This window comes from Acinonyx jubatus, chromosome C1, assembly GCF_027475565.1.
Source record: "Acinonyx jubatus isolate Ajub_Pintada_27869175 chromosome C1, VMU_Ajub_asm_v1.0, whole genome shotgun sequence".
In the NCBI taxonomy this organism is placed as follows: Eukaryota; Metazoa; Chordata; class Mammalia; order Carnivora; family Felidae; genus Acinonyx; species Acinonyx jubatus.
In genome coordinates, this window is record NC_069381.1 from 32048520 (window position 1) to 32071056 (window position 22537).

At 52.5% G+C, this 22537-nt stretch overlaps 1 protein-coding gene across 2 annotated transcripts in view; it reads right to left on the minus strand.

Annotated features, from left to right (window-relative positions):
* HIVEP3 (HIVEP zinc finger 3) overlaps positions 1-22537 on the minus strand; it is a 473376-nt gene that overhangs the window by 144754 nt on the left and 306085 nt on the right. For both annotated transcript variants that reach the window (XM_053212411.1, XM_053212404.1), the window contains exon 3: positions 20950-21030. The gene's annotated coding sequence lies outside the window, so the exon portion shown is untranslated. The remainder of the gene's footprint in view (positions 1-20949; positions 21031-22537) is intronic.

Here is a 22537-nt window from a genome sequence, read left to right on the forward strand (position 1 = left end):
CACGGCCAGATTTCCAGGGGGAGACGGATTCATGGGATCAGGGTCTGTCAATCAAGATGGAGACTTCACAACAACCGGGGGTGGGAGGTGTTTCCGGGCACGGGGTGAGGTGTTTGCAGTGTGGCCCAGGGAGAAGATGCTCCACCAGGGACTGGCCACAAGGATCCGGGTTAGGGGAGCTCACGCTGGGACTGGGCATTTGGAATGTTAAGGACCCTTGTCATGGAGGCAGCCTTGAGGCTGCATGAATCTTGTTCTTTTTTCCGTATTTTTTCACCTCCCCAAAGCCACTCCCCCTACTCCTTTGACCTGCATCCCATTCTGGTAGATTCTAGAGTTACCGCGACGAGGGCCTTCTGGAACCCCACCTCATTGAGTGGATGAGGGAGCAGAAGCTTTCCCGTGTCCAGGGTCACAGAGCAGGGCGAGGCAGAGCCTGATTTGGACTCATTTGTCAGAACCCAAGTCCCATACTCATTCCACAGCACCGTGGCTGCTGGTGAACACAGAAAGATCAGAGCCTGTCTCCCCAGCTGGGTGCCCAGGGGCTCTTCTGCCCGTACCTGCAGTGGAAACAGATGGTCTCTCCCCACCCTGGTGGCCCAGAGACCAGCTGCGTGCATTTGGGAAGAGGCTGGGAGGACGGTGTGCACCCCCGGCATGGAGGGGGGCCGGCCAGCCCATGGGCAGTGATGTGCAGCTGGGGCTCCACTGGCATTGGGCAGATGTGATGAGCCACTCCTTAACCCCAGCCCCACTCAACTCCAGGCTCTGGGCTCCGTGCCTGAAGGTTCAGCCCTGCTTCTCACTGAGCTCATCCTACCCCGGCCCGGGAGGATGTGGGAAACCCAGTTCCATCTGGGGCTAGAATCAATTTTCTCACTATAAATCACATGCCCCAGGGGAGCCTGGGCTTTGCCCGTGCTCACCTGCCATGGTCTCATCGTAGCGCCCTTGGGGGCTGGGGCATCTCTCCACTGTCACTCATTGGAACTTCAGGACCAGCTCACTTCACTGAGAGTCTGGCCCCTGCATGAGTTCATGGCCACTCTGTCTGTGGGCTGGGCCCTGTGCCTCATACCCACGGCAACCACGTCTGGATCCTGCCATGAAGGAAGATGGGCCAGGGCCACTGAGGCCCCTCCTGAGAGATCCTGGCTGTCACATGCAAAACACACACACAGAAGTCAGGACGGCCACAGCTATGACACCGTCATTTCTCTGTGGGTCAGCTTGGGGGGGGGGGGCAGGCCTGAGGCCGGGAGTCACCTCTCAGCCCTAGCTGCTGAGACCCCCCAGGTCCCCTCAGTGTTGAACATGTCCACAGTGACAGACGGGTTAATCTGGCCTTCGCCTCATACTCAAATTCCCTTCCACTGAACTCCAACCCCAGGAGGGTGTCACTCAGAGGGCCAAACAGTGGGACGGACCGGAGGCACAGAGCCCAGCTTGGCCTGGCTGCACCAAAGACCCGAGGCCATATTCTACCTGCTTCTCCTTGAGCTCACTTCCCCACCGTCTCTGTCCCAGCCTGGGAAAAGGGGTGTCTTTTCTGCTGGTGCTGAAGTTACAACTCGCCTTTTGCCCAGAAATGGCTTTGTGCCACCCTGTTCTCTCTCATGCTGGCTACCTACTCCCCTGTCGGGCACCCTAAGCCTTTTAAAACAGCGTGTGGAATCTAAGCCAAAATTGACAAACTCCTCATGGGAGTCTGCCTTTTACGGATATAATCATAGCTACCAATCATTAAGCACTTGCTATGTGCCAAGCTCCAGGCTATACATTTCACGTGTATTTAATCCTCACAATAAAATCCTAGGAGTGGTACCTGTATTATCCCCATTTTACAGATGAGGAAAACGATGCTTAATGTCTGTCTTTCTCAAAAGCCCTTCTCATCCCCCAGAAGCTGAGAGTTGATGTGTGTTTCATCAATAGGCTCCAAGGGCTGTTTCTTGGGAGTGCGGGGGGCAACTCACAGTTGAACTCAGATGGGCTGTGCTCTCTCCCCAGCAAGCGATGCAGAAGTGTTCAGCCGGTTCTCACATAGCTTCAGGCCTCCTGCCCATCTGGCCCTGGGGGTGATTTAGGGGCCATGGGACACAAGGATACAGCTCACCCAGCACGTGTTCTCCATGCCAGCACAGTGCTGAGCTGGCTCGTCCCCATCCACCCATCTCCAGAATCCACCATAATGGATGGGCAGGTGCTCCAGCTGGCTGGTGGGACCTGAGGGAGGGAGGAGCCAGGAGAGAGACCTTGGGTCCGGCTGCACATGGGTCCCATTGCCACAGCTTTGCAACTGCCTTACTGGCTCCTCCTAGAACGGACTGGCCGCTCCGTCTTGGATGCTCTTTCTGACTATCTGCAAATTGGTTCATTTACAAATCTGCTCCCAGCTCACCTCTGGGAATGGAGCATGGCTCAGACACATCTGTCCTCCCTCTCAGGCTTGCCCAGATGACATTTCCTGGCTATTACATAATCAAGGAAGCCCAGCCCCCACCAGCCAGGACTTTAATTAGAAAGCTCTTTCCCAAGGGCCTTGGGGATATAATATGTCAGCCGGGGCCCTCTTATCTCACAGCCCCTGTATATACGGTCTCTCTCCCTGTCATATACAGACACACCTAGGCACACGTAGTTACATACCCCAGCACAGTGGAACAGCTGAGGCCACAGCTTCTGTTCGTGCCATCGGCCGCGTCCAATGGCTTATACACCTTGTGTTCACTGTGAATTATGTTGCCCTGGGTCCCTTAGGCCCACCCCCAATAGGCTGTCCCCTCTGACCACCACCACGGCCCGCTGAGGGCTGCCTCCTCTTGGCTGCCATAGCACTCTGTGCTCAGCAGGGTACTGTGGATGTGTATATCTTCCCAACTGGGCTATGACCTCTCTAGGGAAGGGGCTGATTCCTCCCTGTGCCCCCAGCAGCTGAATGGGCCTGGTCCGAATGGACACTGGGAGGGTGGATGAAATGGGCCAGTGAATTAAAGGAAGGCTCCGACCGACTTCCCAGAAACACCCCGAAATGTCAGCTTTTGAAAGACCTGATAAATTAATCCATTGTTCAGAGGGGACACTGAAGCCCAGCTGGGGACAGGTGGCACTTAAGGATGGACGATCTGTTTGTGGCAGAGCTGGGGACTTGACCATGCTTGCCCAGGTCTCTCTCCACCATCATGCTGCCTCTGAACCCTGGTAACAGGCTCGTGGGTATTCTTCTCCTCAGAAATGAATCCACCACCTTCTAAGCCTTGGGCCCAGCCTAGACAAATGCCACCAAGGCACAGTCCTGGTGCTCAAGGAGCAGTGCAGACATATACCCAGAGGGCTGGGCGGCGGGGGGGGGGGGGCGCAGAAAGGAAACAACGGAAGAGTGTAACAGAGGTGACACCCAGGGAGATGGGACAGGTCCAGGGAGACATCTTGGAGATGACGTTAAATGGGGTCTCAGATGAGAGTTTACGAGAAGGACGAAATTGGAGATAGGAGGGGAGAGGAGGGGAGGGGAGGTGGTGGTCCAATTAAAGACACAGAAACACGAAACGATACAGCAAGATGGGGAACTGCACAAGCCAAGTGGTGAGGCTGAAGCCTGAAATACATCAGGAAACCTGCACTTTGAGGTTCGCATGGGGGGCGAGGCCATATCAGGAGGGGCTTCAGACCCATGCTAATCCAGCTGGACTCCAGCTCCGTACACCCTATCCTGCCCCTTCCCTTGTAATCCCACCATCCCCCAGAGTGGCAGGAGGACAGACAGATGACATACCCACTGTCTCATTTACCCAGGCAGCCCCTGGGTCCTGGAACACACTCTTCTCGGCTCCCTGGAACTCCTCCTAGCCACAGATGTCCTTACATCTTAGAGCCTGGGCTGTAATACGCTAGGAATTGACACTCGCAGAAAGGAGTTCGTGTTGACGTCAGAATATGCTGTCCCGAGGGGGAAGTCTTGTAAACAGCTTTGGAACTTTGGATGGCCAAAGTGAGCTTCTCCTGGGTCTGGTGAATGGAAGGACTGATGCATGGCCCAGAGCTCCAGGCGGACACCGCAGAGAGCTGAGAGAGGCCCACGGTGGCTGTGTGTTTTCGCACAGCACCGTATACCTGCACGGAGACTCCTGAGCTTAGGACTCACTCAGACCCTAGCCAGGGCCCAGGACTCAGTAGAAACTCAGAAACAGAGATCAGAGGAGGCTGGCAGAGGACAGAGCTGAGTTAGAGCCTGAGGGCCTGCAGGCAAGCCCTCTGTGGCTGCTGCACCTTGTGACCATCACCATCCCAGCACTTGGAGGGCCTGCCCCATGCTGCCCTCCCGGTCCCACCCCCCGATGGTGACACTCAGGACTCATGCAGAAGTCCAGCAAAGTGTGGGAACGTAGGGGTGTTTCTATGGGGCCCAGTGACCCTTAAATCCCTAACTGATGACCAGCTGGGTGGTCCTTTGTCCTAAACTGTCTTCCAGGAGGTTCTCCCCTCTGGAGAGGCCTTGTGCCTGACGTGGGAGATCTAGTCGGGCCTCTTGTGCGACAGATGTGGAAACTGAGCCCCAGCAAGGGGAAGTGGTTGACTGAGGGTCACGCGGGGAGGCGAGGGTGAGGGTGAGGGAGGACCCAGGGCTCCTCACTCTCCACCTCACCACCCCCACTTCCTGGAGGTGACTCAGCAAGACAGACGGCACAGGAAGGAAGTGGGAAAGGGAAGCCCAGCCCGCTGGATTCCAGGTCACCAGTTTGCTCTTCCAAAGCCACCAACCACCTTGGTCGTGAGGCTCTGCCTGATGCCCGTGACCTCTCAGCCCTTCCTTCCCCAGGCCACAGCTGCTGACCATTTCCTCCGGGGTCAAGCTCACTTGCCCTGTCCAGGGTCTCCAGGGACTCCCTGCTGCATAGTCCCCTGGTGCTTCTCTCCTCCTGGGTCAGCGGTGGGGGGAGCAGTCACCTCCACAAACGTGGCAAATGGCCAAGCCCGTGTGGGCCAAAGGTTCGGTTCATACAAGATTTGAGGCGAGGCGCGTAATTGCAGCCTCGTGTTTAATAAGTGGGGCTCTGGAGCCGGTATTCAGTTTCCATCAACTGCTCGCGGGGGGCAGCGGGGCGGGGGGGGGGGGGAGGCGGGCTTTGGCTAACTCGGTTCCTTTGTAAGTCTAGAAAACAAGGTGATGGGATCTGCTCTGCAGGTTGCTTGGAGAATTGGTTGAAATGATACAGGTAAAGCCTGCCACGCACAGAGCTCTAGTGGTCGCTTGCTTTGCTGGGTAGATGTGCATGCCTCACCTCACTTGATTCTGATGACAAACCCGCAAAGTAGGACAACCGTTCTCACTTAGCTGGCGAGACACCCAAAGCTTGGCGGGGGGGGGGGGGGGGCGGGTGCACAGCCGGCTTTGAGTAGAGGCAGGATCTGAACGTGGCTCAGTCTCATGGCAGACCCCCAGCGTTTGCCCACCTGTTGTGGCACCTTCTTTGGCTGTTGGGTGGTCCTCTGCCTGTGTTGGCCCTCCCAGCCTTCTTGGGGGGGGGGGAGGGGGACGACGGGGTTAGGGGTGCCGTGGGGCTCTGCACCCTGTACTGTGCTGTCTGAATGCCAGCTGCCGCCAGATACTACTCCTGTGACTGGAACCTCCAGGGACCGCGATCCTGAAGTTGGGGTCCAGGAGGACCAAGCCCACAGCAGCATCTGCTTCGGTCACCACAGGAAATGCCACGGGCCCCGTTAGCCTGTGGCTTCCCATATGCTGAGAACAGGCCTCTGAGAGTGAGGAGGGAGGGGCTGTAGGTACAAGTCTTTGCTTCACTGGACTGGAAGTTCCTCCAGGGGCAGGACCCGCTCACAGCACCCAGTATGGGCGGACGGTCGCCTGCCCCACACTCCAGCTGGGTCACCAAATGGCTCCAGCCACCTCCTTAGCTCCGGCCAATCCCCCCTTGGAGAGCCTGTACTCCCACCTCAACTGCAGAATATTACTAGATCATATTCCCAGTCTCTCTCTCGAATCCCTGTTGGACTAGGGTGAGGATTTGAATAAATGAATATGCTTAAATTTCATTGTTTTTCGTCTGTTTCTCTTGCTGGATTGTAAGTTCCCTAAAGGTACATTCTGTGTATATCCATCCTAATTCTCGGTAACCAGAGCACCTGTCGGCAGGGGTGTGGGGTTGTAGCGTGCGTCTCTCCCCATCCACGCGGCCGGTGTTCTGTCTTGCCATCTTCTCTAACCCCCTACTCCCACAGGCTGGGCGTGTGCTAGAGTTGTGTGTAAGAGTGAAGGACACGGGCAGAGGACCCCCGGATGGATTCTGCTACAAGCAAACGAACTGGCTTATATACGCTGACGTTGCCTCACCCTGTGGCTGTGTGATGATGCATTCTGGGCTTATTTTGGGTTCCAGGCTCATTTTTCAAAGAGCAAAGTCCTCAGGTCAGTAATCTCTTCCAGAAAAGTGAGCTGGTGTTTAAGATACAGTGGGTGGCGATGAGGAGTAGGAATCCATCAAAAGCCCCATAAAGTTGTTTTCTTTCCACCTGTATTTTGCTTCCGACGAGCAAATGGGGCTCATGCCTCTAGGACATGTCAAACCCTGTCCGACCCGGACACGGCTGGGTCACGTACAAACCTGGCCTCTCACCTGGCCCAAGGAGCCCTGGTGAAGGCAGTATTAAAGCCTTGCAGGAGAAAGGTGGGTACCGAAAAGACAGCAGGGGTGTCTGTGACCCCAGAACCCAGAAAGTGGTTCCAGCTGATGGGTCTCTGGTTCTTTATCTGGCAAAGAGAGACTAAAACTCACCCTGTAGAGTTATTATGGGATCAGCAGAGTATAGTATGTTGAAATTGCTACCTCACAGCATGAGAAGAGTAGATTCATTCATCCCACACATGTTAATTTAGCATCGACTCTGGGCCAAGCACGGTCTCAGGCACTGGGAATAACAATAGACCAGGTCAAGTTAGACGGTGATGAATGCCATTAAGAAAAGCAAAGCAGGAGATGGGGTAGTGACAGTAGGACATTTTGCTATTCTGTTTTATTTTACTTCATTTATGTCTATTTGTTTTTGAGGGTGAGAGAGTGAGCAGGACAGGGGCGGGGTGGGGGTGGGGGGGACAGAGGATCTGAAGCGGGCTCTGCGCTGACAGCAGAGAGACCGATGCAGGCCTCGAACCCACGAGCCATGGGGTTATGACCTGAGCCAGTCGGACACTCAACTGACTGAGCCACCCAGGCACCCTTGCCATTTTAAATAGGGGTCAGAGAGGGGTTCACGGAGGAGACATTTAAGTAAAAACCTGAAGGAAGTGAAAGAGTGAATCGTGTGTATATTTTTCCTTGCAGAGGAAACAGCAAGTGCAAAGGCCCTGAGGCCAGAGTCTGAGGAACAGTATGGAGGCCAGAGGACATGGGATATATAAGAAGTCATTGGCAGCCACATCACTGGGGCTCTGAAGGCATTTATAAGACCTCCAGCTTTTACAGAGACAGAAAAGCCACTAGAGGTTTTCCAGACAAGGACGATAACCTGACTTTCGTAACTGATCGATAAACTTCAGCTTCCCCTTCCCTTCAAAGCCCTATTCAGTACCCAGACCTCTGCAACTCCAGCTCATATGCTTTCTCCTTTCTCAGATTTCTTCCAGCTTTCTAAATCTATCCAAAGCAGAAGGGCCTCCTCACTTTCTGCCAAGTACAGGCTGGAAAGGGGCCTTGCAGAGAGACTGTGGTTGGGAAGAGAGAGAAACAGAAAGGAGTCTTAGGTTGGGGATCTTGTCCTCGATGTTTGGAAGGCCTCTGGGCCCAGCTCAGCTGCACTGCATACACACTAGGAATACAGCAAAGTTGGGGACCCTGGTAGAGTCCCCAGGGCCACTTCATCATCTTAGACAGCTCTGCACCGAACTGGGGATTTCACTCAGCACTCCTTCACCTTGCTTGACTATCAAAAGGTGAAATCATTTGTTTTCAATTAAAATAAAATAATTCCTATCTCTATCAGTGGTTCTCGGCCTTTTGGGGGCCACCTGCCCCTTTGGGAATCTGTTGAAAGCTATGCACAGTCCCCTCAGAAGATAAACACAGGGGACGTGTTCCTTCTGTCATAATTTCAGGGGTATCACAGATCCCTGAAAATTCAGCAAAGAAACCATTCTCTGTGCCAATGACTTCCCCGTCTGTAGCTCCGACTGAATGAGTGAATGAATGAATGAATGAATGACCGAACGGACAAGTGGAGAATAAAGAAGCTGCATACAGATGGAGGGACGACAGGACAGACAGATGTAGCCACCTCTGGACACCAGGACTCTTGCTGAGGGCTCCTGAAGGCTCCACAGAAGCCAGCTCAGGAGTCAGGCGTGGGCAGGCCCTGCCTTGCCAGGTATCCCGCAGAGAGCCGAAGCTTACCTCCTGAGCTGCATCTGTGGCTGTCACCCAAACCTTTCTAAAAGGTATCACACACTTTCCCGCCTTTCTGAGGGTGCCCCGAACAAAACAAAACAGAACCTTTTCTGGGTGATGACGGGGCAACAGGATGAATACAAATACAGACATGTAAAAGTAAGCCATCTCTTCCACTTGACGTATAGCTGAGCCGGCTGCGCCTGCGTAGGTTCCCTCCCCATCACAGCCCTCCTGCTGGGACCCAGGGCTTCCTCCCCGGTCATTTCCTTTTCCTGATACCTCGCCCGCGAAGCTGGAATGAACTTCTCACTCCTTCTCGTGGTCACCCCTCTTACTGGGAAGCTTTTAACGCAATCTCATCTTCTTCCAATCGTTATTCAACGTTTATGGCACAGGGAGACCTTCAGACGTAACTAGGTGGGTAGGGGTCTCTGACCAAAGGTGAGGGGGCCCCAGAGAGTTCTTCTGACGGAGCAGAGCCTCCACAGCCCCAGAGACGTGGCTGCGTGGTCTCTCCCGCCTCTTGTCAGTGCTTCACCTCCTCCTCGGTGCCGTGCTGCAGCCCCCCCTGCTCTGGGCATTCCCCAAGGGGACCCGCTCTTTCTCACCTCCGCTCCTCTGCGGGCGCTGAGCCTGTCACCTGGAACAGAGACCACCGCCTGCTTGTCTTACAAGGAAGCTCACGTTGCTCTGCCCAAGCTTCACCTCCCCAGCAGACCTGTCTCCTTCCTTTGGGAGTCCTGGGTCCTCACCTCACCATGGTGGCACTTCCTACATTATATTTCCAACTTCTTTTTTGAATCGTTGTTTTGCGGGGGGCGGGGGGGGGGTGGGTGGAGGGGGCAACAAAGTTAGAGCTTAGATAAATACACTTACAATTGTTTATTTTCCTGTTCCTTTGATGACCGGTGCCTTATTTATTTCCCCAGCAAACGGCATAGGGTACGCTGATGTTTCAGTACATAGTTGTTAACGACTATTTCCTTCGCGAAGGTGTTCTCTCTTCACCCTTCCAGCTGGATTATCTGTTGTAACCTCACTCCCTCCCCCCCCCACAGCTGGGTCCCACGTCTCCCAGCCTTGCCCCGGCCTCCACTTCCAATCTGCTGGAACCTGTTAGAATTGTGTGTAAGGCATGAAGAGGTGGGCACTGAGGAGCTTTCCTCCGGAGCAAACGAACTGACTTCTGCTATGGACTTCTGTTACTGAGCCGCAAGGTACCGCTGCCCTGGAGCAGTTGTGTTCTCTGAGATCTGGGTGGGTGAGGTCACTGGATGGGAAAACTCCTCTAGTGAGTTGTCATAGTAACCATGACTTTCAATTTCATGCAAGAGAGTCCCTGAGAAGAAAACACATTAAGGGGTGGGGGAGGAATGGTAGGAATCCATCAAAAGCCTCCTAACATTGTCCTCCCGTACCCTTTTCTTTGCTTCTTACTGGTTTACATGCTCAAGGTAGATGCCATTATGTGTGGGCATCTGAGTAGAAGCGGCTTAAAATAGCCACTCAACTATTTCAGGGAGCAGTTGAATATGCATGAAGCTATTTTAGAAAAGATGTCCCTGGCCCAGCCAATCCAAACCCCATCTTTTCCCTTGGAAATGCCAAGAGAAGCTGAATGGGACCTTTCTTAGTCTATCCCACTGGGGTGGGGGTTTTTCAGAAGCCACAGAAACAACACCCTGGCTAATGGTCTTGCAGCCTTGTCAGCTCTGCCTCCTGATTCTGTGGTCAGAGAGGCTCCTGGCCAGACAGCTCAGCCCTCCAGAACCCTCCAGAGCTTTGGCGGCCTTCAACAACAACTGCGTTACAATCCGGCTTGCCTAGATCTTTGGGGGATCTCATAATCTTCGGTATTTCCAACTGTTTGTTTAACTAGTCATTCAACACACTTGTGTTGATAGATCAAATGTGTGAGGAACGTGCTGGGTGCTGGGGATCCAAAGACAAGATCTCCGAGACAAGCTCGTTACAGGCGGGTAGATGGATGGGTGAGTAGAGATAGCGGCCATAGAGTTCAAAGATAGAAGGGCAACCAGGAGAAGGAGCCCTTGCTTCTTTTCTTCCTGATGGCTTGAGAAAAAAGGTGACTTTTGAGCTGAGCCTTGGGGGATGGGCAGAAGGCCCCAAAGTGTGAGAAGGCATGGCAGGCTCAAGGACGGGGGGACGGTTGGGTGTGGCGGGGCACGGAATCCTCTAGTGGGAGGGAGGGTGTAATACCTGTATGGAGTTAAGAAAGGAAGGGGGGCCAGACTGTGGAGTGCTGGCCCCTACCACCTTCTCTAAGCCCTCAGGCTGGGCTGGAAAGGACCTCCCTTCCATGAACCCCCAATGCCTGGTGTGCATGCAATCTAGACTGGAGGTCTCTGGGGACAAGGATGTGGTCAGATGCTCCTGGGCATCTCTGCAACCCAGTGCCAAAATTTTGGTTTAAAATATGGCTTCTGGAGTCAGACTGCCAGGGTTCCAATCTAGACTCTGGTCTTATTAACCGGGACCTCGGGGCACCTGGGTGGCTCAGTTGGCTGAATGCCCACCTTCGGCTCAGGTCATGATCTCATGGTTTGCAAGTTCGAGCCCCACGTTGGGTTTGACACCATCAGCGTAGAGCCCGCTTCGGATCCTCTGTTCCCCTCTCTCTCTGGCCCTTCTCTGCTCACGCTCACTCTCCCTCAAAAATAAGTAAAACATAAAAACAAACCTTATTAACTGGGACCTTGGGCAAGTTATGTGACCTCTCTCTGCCTCCATTTTCTCCGCTGTAAAGTGAAAATGTTCCTGGTATCTATCCCTCTTGGTGACAAGTACACGGATTACTATAGGTAAAGGGCTTAGAAGTCTGTGTGGTGCATCATAAACAATGGATTAAAGTAATAGCTGTTTTCATTATCCTAACAAGTTTGGATTTTATCTTGACTATGGAATACCACCGGTAATAAGTTTTGCTTCCCAAAATTAAAAAGGAAACTTATTGCTTTGGCCTCTATTGCTCATACATGCCCACTATAAAAAGGTAACGTACAAGGAGGAAGGGGAAAATGCTGACCCTCAGGTAACTACCACTAACACGACTGCATTTCCAGATACAGTCCAACCTCATTATTCCCAGAGTCTGTGTTTGCAAATTCACCTACTTTCTAAACTTTATTTGTAACCCCCCCCCCCCAATCAATATTCATGGTACTCTTGTGGTCATTTGCAGACATGAGCAGAGCAGTGAAAAATGTGAGCCACCCAACGTGCATCTTTCCAGCAGAGGTCAAGAAGCACGGTGCTGCCTTCTCCTTGAAGCTCTTGTGTGTAAACAAGTATCCTTTTAACAGTCTTTTCAGTGCCATTTTTTTGGTTGCATTTTTATGCATTTTGTTGGTGATTTCTCTGTGATGTGTCTTAACAGAGAAAACACATGTGTTAGATAAGCTGCCTTCAGGCATGAGTTACGTTACCGTTGGCCATGAGCTCAGTGTTAATGAATTAACAATATCTATTAACTAAGGTGTTGTTGACAGAGACCCACATAAAATAACATTATGTGTCGATCAGTTGACAAGAACGTTGTGACCAGAGGCTCATAGGAACCTAATGCTGTATTCCTCCTAGGAGCAATGGCTCAGCTCTCACTAATTCAGTGTTTGTGGGAACATCATAGAACATAACTGCTGTGAATAACAAGAATTGACTAAACTTTTCTAGATACACAGATGTATACTTTTATGCCTTTTGGAACATACCTTCCATATTCTTTTTGATATCTTTTTTATTATTTTGATTTTTTAAACATTTTTAAAAATGTTTATTTATTCATTTTGAGAGAGAGAGAGAGAGAGCAAGTGCGTGCAGGGGAGAGGCGGAGAGAGAGATTCCCAATCAGGTTCCATGCTGAGCAGGGAGCGGGACACGGGGCTCAATCTCACAAACCGTGAGATCGTGACCTGAGCCCAAATCAAGAGTCAGATGCCTCACCGACTGAACCACCCAGGTACCCCTCTTTCTGATAACTTTTTAAAAACAGACGTCACCCATTAATATGTGAGAGGTGCCTTTCCGTGTCTGTAAATAAAGCCATGTCCAGATGGCTGCCTCTCTGTGAGCATGTGTTCAGTTATTAACCAGTGGTTCCCTACTGATGGCCAGCGTGGTTGTTTCCTATTATTCACTATCATAAACAATACTACGAGGAACATCCTTATTGGCAATAATAAAATAGCTAACGTTTATTTGGTACTTACTAAGGGCCCAGCCAACGGTCTGTTCACAAATTGCCAGCCCCTTTTTCTACCGACTTGTCTTCACTTCATTTACGAGCTCTTTCTACACTGGTGTTAGTAACGCTCCGCCCGTCAGACATATGTTGAGACACTTTTCTTAGTTTGGCATCACCCTTTGGCCTTCATTATTGTGGTTTCTCCCCACAGGGCCTTTAATTATATTCTACCATGACTTCTGGATTTGTTTTACACTTAAGGACCCAGTCTCCAACTCGGTACGATACAAAAATTCCCTCGTTGTTTTTCTTCTAATATCTTTATGGCTTCATGATTTTTTTTTTACCACCTAGAAATTTATTTTGGCACCAGGACTGAGGTATGGATCCAGTTTTGTTTTGTTTTGTTTGGTTTTTCTTCTGCAAACAGCTAGCTGGTTGCCTTGAGAGCGTCTGAGGAATCTTTTGCCTTTTCGACTCTCATTCTGAGTGCTGTGCTCACTTATGGCTACTTCTGGACTCTCTGTTCCGTCCATTGAGCCAAAGGCTTATTCTTTTACCAACAACTGACTTTTTCTAGGTACTTCTCCCATGTTTATTTTACTTTCTAATAATTTTATGAAAAAAAGTTGGGATTTTATTTAATTTATAGACCAATTCACATTACCTTCTTAAGTTTATTCTTGGGTAGTTTATGCTTTTCTTTCTTTGGAGACTGGGGCCTGCTACCTCCATGCTTTCTAACGGGCTCACTTTGGTGCCTCTTTCCAACCAGCCCTGCAGGAAATGACCACACCCTCACCCAACACTGTGCCTTTCCTATGTCACTTCTCACCCTGAACTACATGTATTGGCTCCATACTGGGCTCTCTAAAGGCAGGGCCCCCACACGTCCTGTTAGGGCGTCCCTTGACCCATCTGACTGGCGGCCGAGGCCATGGAGAGACTTGTAGGATGAATGGATGAATGAACAAATGAGCAAAAGGCATCTCTCTAGAAAGCCAAAAGGAAAGTGAAATGACTCCATCGCGAAAATTCACTTCTCACGGACTTCCATCAGAAAACAAGAGGAGTTTTTCTCCTCCTCCTTGTCTTTGGCCAACCCCCGAAGACCATGTCAGAATCAGAGAAATGGTCACAGCTAGATGGATGTGCCGTGTGCGACCTCTGCCCGCACCTCCCCCTGAGACCAACCCTCACCCAGCAGCCTGGGCACTTTTCAGGGAGGCTCTCGAGGCCTGGAGAGCCCTCCAGAAAAGGGAACACAGGCAGTCATGCTGTGCGAGCTATGCTGCTGCACTTTTTGAAAAGCCCTTTCCTGTAAGATATAACAGCCCTGAAAGGCTGCTGTCACCGGTCCCATTTTGCAGAAAAGAAACTGAAGTCCAGAGAGATGGAACCCATCGCCCCTGTCCCTAAGAGGCAGGACTTAGGACTGGCTGGAGCTGAGCCTGTGGGACTCTAAATGCCTTGCCTCTCCTATAACCACATCCAAAGCACCCAAGTTCGGGAGGCTGTGGGGCCATGGCCCCGACAGGAGTCCCACATGGAGTCAGAGAGCACGGGTCCTGCCCTGACTAAACCAAGATAGTCACTAGAGTACTTTTCTTCCCCCAGAGCAGCATGTGATGCCCATGGATTGTTCCTGAAGAGCATCATACTTGGTCAAAGAGCCACTGTCCGGGCTGGGGAACACATGACCCAGGCTATATTGTCACCAGAGGATGGAGGAGTGGGGGATGGGGACGTGGAAGATTTGCATGGGGACAGGGCTCGGTCTCCAGCACAAACCTGGGGATGCCCTCCCGTTTTCTTCCGCCCAGCCTGCACAGGGTCGGGGTTTCTTGGCCCAGCAGGTCCCTCCCGGGAGTCCAGCCAAGCAGTCACTTCCCTATTGGGCTGGCAGCTGCCGGGCAGGCCTTGGCTTAGCTCTAAGGCTGGATTAAAGATCCGGTTGGGGGCCAATACATTTACTGGGCTTGACACTTTGGCCCGGAGCAGACCCCAGGGACATTCAGATGAGCAGCTCGCGGGTCTCCTGCCCGTGGAGCTCCATTCTGGTCAGGAAGGAGATCACGAGGAAAAATCCCCGGCCCTACCTAGGTGCCACGAGAGAGATGTCTACGTGCTGCGGGAGCCCCCACTTGCGGGGTCCGGCAGGGAGCAAGGTGAGGAGGCTGGACGTCAGGCTACGGCACGTGGGCAAAGAGAGACTTCCTGCCTTCTGAAGTCAAAGTCTTCCGTGATCAGATCTGTGCTGTAGAAACAGGCCAGCGAGCTATATTTATTTTCAATGAACGGTTCTGACTTTTAAGGTGACAATTCAAGGACCTCGTTTGGGAAAGACAGCACCAAACATAAGAGACAGAGAGCAGATGGGTACGGACTCGGTGGAACGGCTCCCTGGATGGTGCCGATGAAAGGCAAGAGCCCCAGACTCGGAGCGCGAGAGACCCACGTCCCTGCCGCGGGCTTGCTGGGTGACCGGGAGCAAATTGCTTCCCCCTCTCAACCTCAGTTCCCTTCCTGTAACAGGGGAGCACTGTCACCAATGCACACGTCACCAGGAGAAATTGGGATGTCAGAGGACACTGTACATTCGTACGTGCTCGACAGAGGTAAAGCATCGCGGTGGGGCTCCAGGCGGCTCCACACATACACCGAGGGACATTTCGGACACCCCATTGCCTTGCTGCAAACCCACCACCCAGCAATTTCTCGGGAAGTCTCTCAGCTGTTCCAGCTCCAACCAAAGCCTGTCCTGTAAAAACACGGCCCCGTCCACAGAAGCAATCACCTGCCTGCCGGGTCCAGGCTGCTGGGCCATGAACGTCAACAACGGCCCCTTCCTGGTGGGAGAAGGAACAGGGAGCCGGCTTGTTCTCCGAGAGCGGAGGACTGGCCGGTGACGAGGAACATTTAAAGGTGGGACGCTTCTTCCTGCACCGTCGGCAGCTGTCTACACAAGGCGTCCATTATGTGCGGGCCCCAAGGCCAGCAGGCCCGAGAGGCTAGGCTAAAATTAGTGGAGAATGTGCAGCCGCCAGCGACACAGAACATCGGAGGGTCAGATGCCTCCAGCCAGCCGCCAGGGCAGGAGCCCAGGAGCCTGTGCAGAACAGCTGTGGAAGCAGCTGGCCCCGGTTCCTCCCAGCGCGGGGACAGCAGCCCTGCCCAGGGCCCTGCTCCCATAGCTCAGCTTGAGTGAAAAAATAGAAGGCAGAGTATAATCCCAAAGAGATCTTTAAAAGATATGTGCAAAGAAAAAATGTGGGAGAGGAATTCACTAAATACCTGAGAGGCTGTATCTCGGTCTTCCACGTGGAATGGTGGGTGAATCTTCCCGTACTTTCCAAAATGTTCTCAATAAATATGCATTACTCTTGTAATCAGAAGAAAATACTATAGGGGCGCCTGGGTGGCTCAATCAGTTAAGCGTCTGACTTCGGCTCAGGTCACGATCTCAGGGTTTACGGGTTCGAGCCCCGCATCGGACTCTGTGCTGACAGCTCAGAGCCTGGAGCCTGCTTCGGATTCTGTGTTTCTCTCTCTCTCTGCCCCTCTGTCGCTTGCACTCTGTGTGTCTCTCTCTCTCAAAAATAAAGAAACATTTAAAAAAAATTTTTAGGGGCACCTGGGTGACTCAGTCGGTTAAGTGTCCGACTTCAGCCCAGGTGATGATCCCACAGCTCGTGAGTTCAAGCCCCGCATCGGGCTCTGTGCTGAACAGCTCCGAGCCTGGAGCCTGCTTCGGATTCCGTGCCTCCCTCTCTCTCTGCCCCTCCCCCGCTCATGCTCTGTCTCTCTCTCTCTCTCTCTCTCTCCTTCAAAACTAAATAAACATTAAAAAAATTTTTTTAATAAAAAAAAGGAAACACTATACAAGACACTGTAAGTTATACATTTATATTAAATGTAATTTAATATAATATACATTTATATTAAATGTAATTTAATATACATTTTAAATTTATAAAAATGATTACAATGTACACCCCTAAGGCATGTAGCCTATGTGTGTGTGTGTATGTGAATATATTTAGGTATCTGGTTGACTGGCATTGGCAACTTTGAATCCTAAGATGTCAAAGCTAGCTGGTATTAAATATCAATGTTTTCCAACCTTCATTTCAGGGAGGAAACTGAGGCCCCAGAAGCAAAGCAGGAAGTCGAGAACCCAACCTTTCGCTGAATCTGGTCTTGTACAGTAGTTGCCCCAAACCTTGCCCCCTTTAATTCTGTAGTTGCTTTTATTCCCACTTTATGGAGCTGGAAACTGAGGTACAGAGAAGCAAATTCATCACCCAAGGGCACCCAGCTAGGAAGCCACAGAGTTGGGTCCCAAGCCTGGTTTTCCATCCATAGCCCACAGAGCTTGAAGAGAAGGTCTTTGAAAACACCTGCTCCTTGAAGTCTCCGTCAGAAAGCAATTTCTTATGGGAACAACTTTTGAACTGTCTTCCCTGGGCCCCTCTTGGGTGATGCATGCCTCCCTTGCCTCTGGGGACTTGTGGTCCTGTTGTCAGATCAGTCCCCAGGAGACCGAGGGACTGGGTGACAAAGAGTGGTGTGCGGACATGAATAGCACAGTGCCCGCCCTTTCCTGATGTGGGACAGGGTGGGGAGGGAGGGCTGCAGCGGAAGGTGCCAGGCCTTCAGGACAGGGAGGGTTGGCCAGAGAGGCTGCCATTCAAACTCTCTTTTATCCAGTCTGGTCCAGCTCCAGACCTGGAAGTGCCTGCAGGCAACCCCAGCTGGGGACCTGAGGCCTTTGCTCTGGCTGCACAGCCTCTGTCTACAGTGTCTGTCCCCATCCTGTCCCCATCCCCATTTTCTGCCCCAACTCTTTCAGGGTCATTTCATCCATGCATTTGTGCATTCTGGTTCGTGAACACGTTTTTACTGAGTACCTACTATGGGCTAGAGCAAAGTATAGTCCCAACCCTGCCGGTGCTCAAGTTCTTAGAGAGGTCTTAGTGTTTAGGCTACCCTAGGCCATTCGAGCAGGCACTCTGAGGCCAGAATGCCTGGGTTCAGCCTGGCTAGGTTACTTCTCAGCTGTGCATGCCTGGGACAGTTACTCAGCCTGTCTGTTCATCGGGGATCCTCATCGGTACAGGAGGATGATAAAAGTGCCTGCTTTGTGGACTTGTGCAAGTGAAGCGTCAATCCACGCAAAACCCTTAGGACGGTGCCTGACGGGTAGTAAGTGCTAAGTAATCATTCATTTCTAGAACTATTTTTATTATAACCATCTGGCTAAGATTCCCTCCTCAGGATGCCCTCTGGCTTCCCCTTCTCTACGGTCCCAGAGCTCCTCGAATGCCCCCCCCCCCCCCACCTTAGAGCTTCTGCAGCACCGGCACACGAGAGCCTGGGCCTCACTGTCTACACTAGGGGCAGGGACCAAGTTTCCCTCATCTCCACCCCCACTCCCAGCGCAAACGCAGCAACAACGTGTCCAGGGCCAGTTCAGAGCTGTGGGTGGCTGTGTGCCCTCAGCCGGAGCCTTAGAAGCTCCTCACTGCCTCTGGCACTAGAGGTTGCTTATCAGGCCTCATCATGGAGCTTGTTGAGGCTATTCTTATCTTAAAAATTTTCCTTAATGTTTACTTATTTTTGAGAGAGAGAGAGAGAGAACGAGAGGGGGAGGCCCAGAGAGGAGAGGAGACACAGAATCCGAAGCAGGTTCCAGGCTCTGAGCTGTCAGCACAGAGCCCGATGCAGGGCCCGAACCCACCAACCGCGAGATCACGACCTGCCTGAGCCGAAGTCGGATGCTCAACTGACTGAGCCACCAGGTGTCCCAATGCTATTCTTCTTAAACTGTGGAGCCTGGCCCTGGATGTGACCCTCCCGAGCTGACAAGGGGGCAGGGTGCTAGGCTTCCTTGAATGCCTCTCTGTGGTGGGGACCCCTGCAGGGCAGGTCATCACAAACCCCAACGCCAATGCCCCACAACACCAAGATGCTTCCTATGGCCATGCTTTGCCCATGCTGGTCCCTCTGCCCGGAACACCCTGCCTCCCTCCCCGTATCCTCTGGAGCTGAGACTCCCACGATCCCTCCAGGGCCAGCCCACACGCCCCTCCTCCCCAGTGCTTTTCCTCTCTTATGGTGCACTGCAATTTATTTGTTCGCATGTCTCTTCTGCAGAAGTGACCATCTTATCCCTGTCTGGACTCCCAGTGTCCACCAGGGCCTGGAATGGAAGGGGTGTCAGGAAAGTTCTGCTGAGGGAACTTTTTAAAAGGAAAATCAAGTGAATTGGCCTGCCTGCCTGTTACGGCACAGGGGCTAACTGTTCATGCCATCTTTTGAGCCCCAAACTCACAGGTCCTCCTCGGTTACCCTGCCTGTCGGTAGCCCAGCTCCATCACAGGGATATGAGCTGGTGGAGAAGCATGGGGCGGACCTGGCAGCTGTACGACGGACAGGGAGCCAGACTTTCACCCGCTCCGGCGTCACGTCCTGGAGAAACCTGAGGCGATGAAGGCCCTGAGGCCCAGACTGGTTACCCTGCTCCTCAGGGGGGTGACGGCACAGGGTTGGAGCCCAGCGCTGCGGGGCCCCAGAACCTGCTCTGTCTGCTCTCTCATGAGATGAGGGACACCAGAGCATCCCGAGTTCGGCCGAGAGAGGAAACTGCAAAAGTACGAAATTGCGTGGCATTGCCCGCCACACCGAAAACAACTCTAGGGCAGGAGAGGGCTGGAAAGCGCCTTGACAACAGCATTGGGTCCTTAAAGGGGTGCTGTCTTGGGGGGTGGCCTGGTCTGCAGAGATGGGGGAAGGAGGACAAGAGGACCTGGCGGGGGAATAAGGGGTTCTGATGGCAAGCCCAGCAGCCCTCTACCAGAGAGGCCTCCACCATAGCACAGGGGGCCTGCACTGCCTGTGGATGCTCGGCGTGGGGAGATCTGAGGGCCACGGACACGTCAGCAAGCGGTGTCCTGTCCTGGGCCCCATTGTTCAGGTTGTTCAGGTTTAGTGGGCACCTCCTCTTAGATCTCAGTCTCTGCCGGGGGCCCAGAGGCCTCTCCTGGCACCACGGAGCTGACTGCCTGGACCTTACGGGGTGCAATCTGAGCCCCTCGGCGTGGCATTCAAAGGCCTGTTTGCTTCTCCCGGCCTCGCTTCTACCCCCTCCTGCCCTGTGTCTACATCTCAGCCACTCTCCACCTTTGCACTTACTGTCTCAGCCCAGAATGCCCTTCTTCCATTTTTTTTTTAAAAACCTGGTGAACTTCTATTCATCCTTCAAAGCCCAGTTCAAGTGTCACCTTCAAATGAATGGTCTTCCCTAAACCACCCCCACAACCAAACCCAGACAGAAGAGAACCCTCCTGCCTTCACAGGCTTCCTGTAATGTAGCTACTGGCACACATCTCCTGCTTTGGACGGGAAACTTCCTGAGGGCATTGACATGCATCGCTCATCACTAGGCCCTGTTTCCTAGGCAGCCATCCCCCGCTGCCCTGCAGATCCGCCTGTGAGCTTTGGCCTTGTACTCACTCCGGTTCTAATGAGAGCCTCACTGTCAGGTCAATGTGGCCTTCCATCCTGGCTGCCCCTCACCCGGCTTGGTCTTCACGCCCACATTCTGCTGCAGGCATGCTCTCAGTGCGTGAGCAGACTCTGCCCTTCCCATCTGGGCGACCTATAGTGACCGTGGTGTTCCGCCCAGCCACGAGGGGGCAGGTATGGGGCTAGCGACCGTCCATGTCTGAGTTGGAGTTCAATCAGAGGTTGCTAGAAGAGGCGTAGGTCCTGCCCGCAAATTCACACGTGCACACACACAGCACACACACAACCCAGTGCAGGCTCTCTGCAGATGTGAGGTCCATAGAGCGATCAAACGGGGAAGGGGCGGACAGCTGTGGTGGCGTTTCCACTGCCTTTCTCCACCATTCCATGGCCTTGGCTGGAGCCTGGAACAGCTGGCTTCTGTCCTACCCGGTTCACTGGGTCTCATTCCCTCATTTTTCAGACAGAGAAACAGAGACGCAGCAAGGGAGGTTCTCACTTGAGATTTTTCTGAGCAGTAAAGGCAGACCTGGGGTCAGGACCAGTTCCCTGGCTTTCATCCCAGGATCCATTCCCATCGCCATATGCTGCCATTTGCAGAAATGCTAGCTGCAGGGCTCTGGACATTCGGTAGCTTTTTCCTTAAGTCTCCCCAGAGTGTGGGGCTCCATTCTCCTGCCAAGGCTGAAGTCACTCCCACCTACCTCCTGGCCACAAGCACAGCTAGTGGTCTTTGGGCTGTGCTGAAATTTCTCTGCGTCCTGGGGCGGGGGGGGGGGGGGCGGTGGCAGGGGAGAGATGGAGGGGGCTTACCTGCCCAAAGTCAGCCATGGTCTCATGGTTGAGACGTGTCAGAGATTTCTGAGAGCCTGAAGGACTGTGTTGGAGGGAGGCCTGTAGGAAGTAGAGAAAGTGAGAATATTATTCCATCGCCATCTGTCAGCTTACACTTCGGTTTGAAAAATGCATCCAAAAATGGTGAGCGCAGTTCTGCTGAGAATGGCTCCAGACATCACCACTTCTCCAACACAGGCATCACGGGGTTAAGATCAGGCTCCCCCAGGGAGGCAACCCCGGCCTCCCAACCCCGCTCTCAGAGCTGCAAGCCCAGTCAGCAGCCGAATCTCAGGCTGGGAAACTCTTACTTTCAAGTACTCCTTGGGGAGCACAGCCCCTCACGGGCTCCCCGAGCACTGGTCGTCAACATTCACTCGTTCTTTCTTTCGTTGTTCATTCACTCATGCAAGCGGTTGATAGCCATTTGGGAAGGCTATTAGAGGCTGGTGTCAGGTCTTACAGAGAGAAAGCCACTGGGAATGACAGCTCCGGTCTTACAGATGCAGAACAAACGCCACGGGCTCCCAATCCCCATCCTGGTGGGTCTCCTCCCTCCCCTGAGTTATCTCTGGGCCAGACACCAGGCCCAGCATTTTATACGTGCCCTGCAGGACGACATGATGTCTCCTACCACTTTCAGCACCAGGACCCGTTTCTCGCAAAAACATCTCTCCAAACTCCTCGTAACTATGCGCTTAGTATCTTTTCATTGGGAAAATAAAGAATAATGCAAAAGGCACAATGAACGTAATGCTTTACAATTAACTTGTATTTTAGTAATCACAGCACTACCACCTATATTTAAATAACAGTTACACATACTCATCCAAGACATGTTATTTATGCCTTCTGGGCTTAAGGCATTGACCCCCTGGGAATCCACTCAGTCAATATTCATTCAGTAGGTATTTATGAAGCGTCTCTGCAATGGCTGGCCCCATGGCCCACAGGTTAGGGACCCCAGTACAGGGATGAGTGGTGGCTCTGCAGTGAGACGTGCTTAGGCTTGAGTCCGGCCCAGAGTAGATGTCTGCTCACGTGCAGGCCCTCAGCCTTTCACCAGCTCAGAGTCCTCATGATTAACACAGAGATGATGACCCTGATGTCACAAAGTTGTTATGAGGATGGAATGACCTGGCATAAAGCAGAAGCTTAACAACTGGGCACCGGAGGACTGTCACCATCATTGCCATCATCCTCATCCCCATACTCCCATCACCACCACCACCATCATCATAAATATCATCATCGTTACCGTCAACAGCAGCAGCAACACCATCACCATCACCATCATCATCATAAATATCATCATCATTACCGTCAACAGCAGCACCATCACCATCATCACCATCATCATCATAAATATCGTCGTCATTACCGTCAACAGCAGGACCATCGCCGTTATCACCATCATCATCGTAAATATCGTCATCGTTACCATCAACTGCAGGACCATCGCCATCATCACCATCATCATCATAAATATCATCATCATTACCGTCAACAGCAGGACCATCGCCGTTATCACCATCATCATCATAAATATTGTCATCGTTACTGTCAA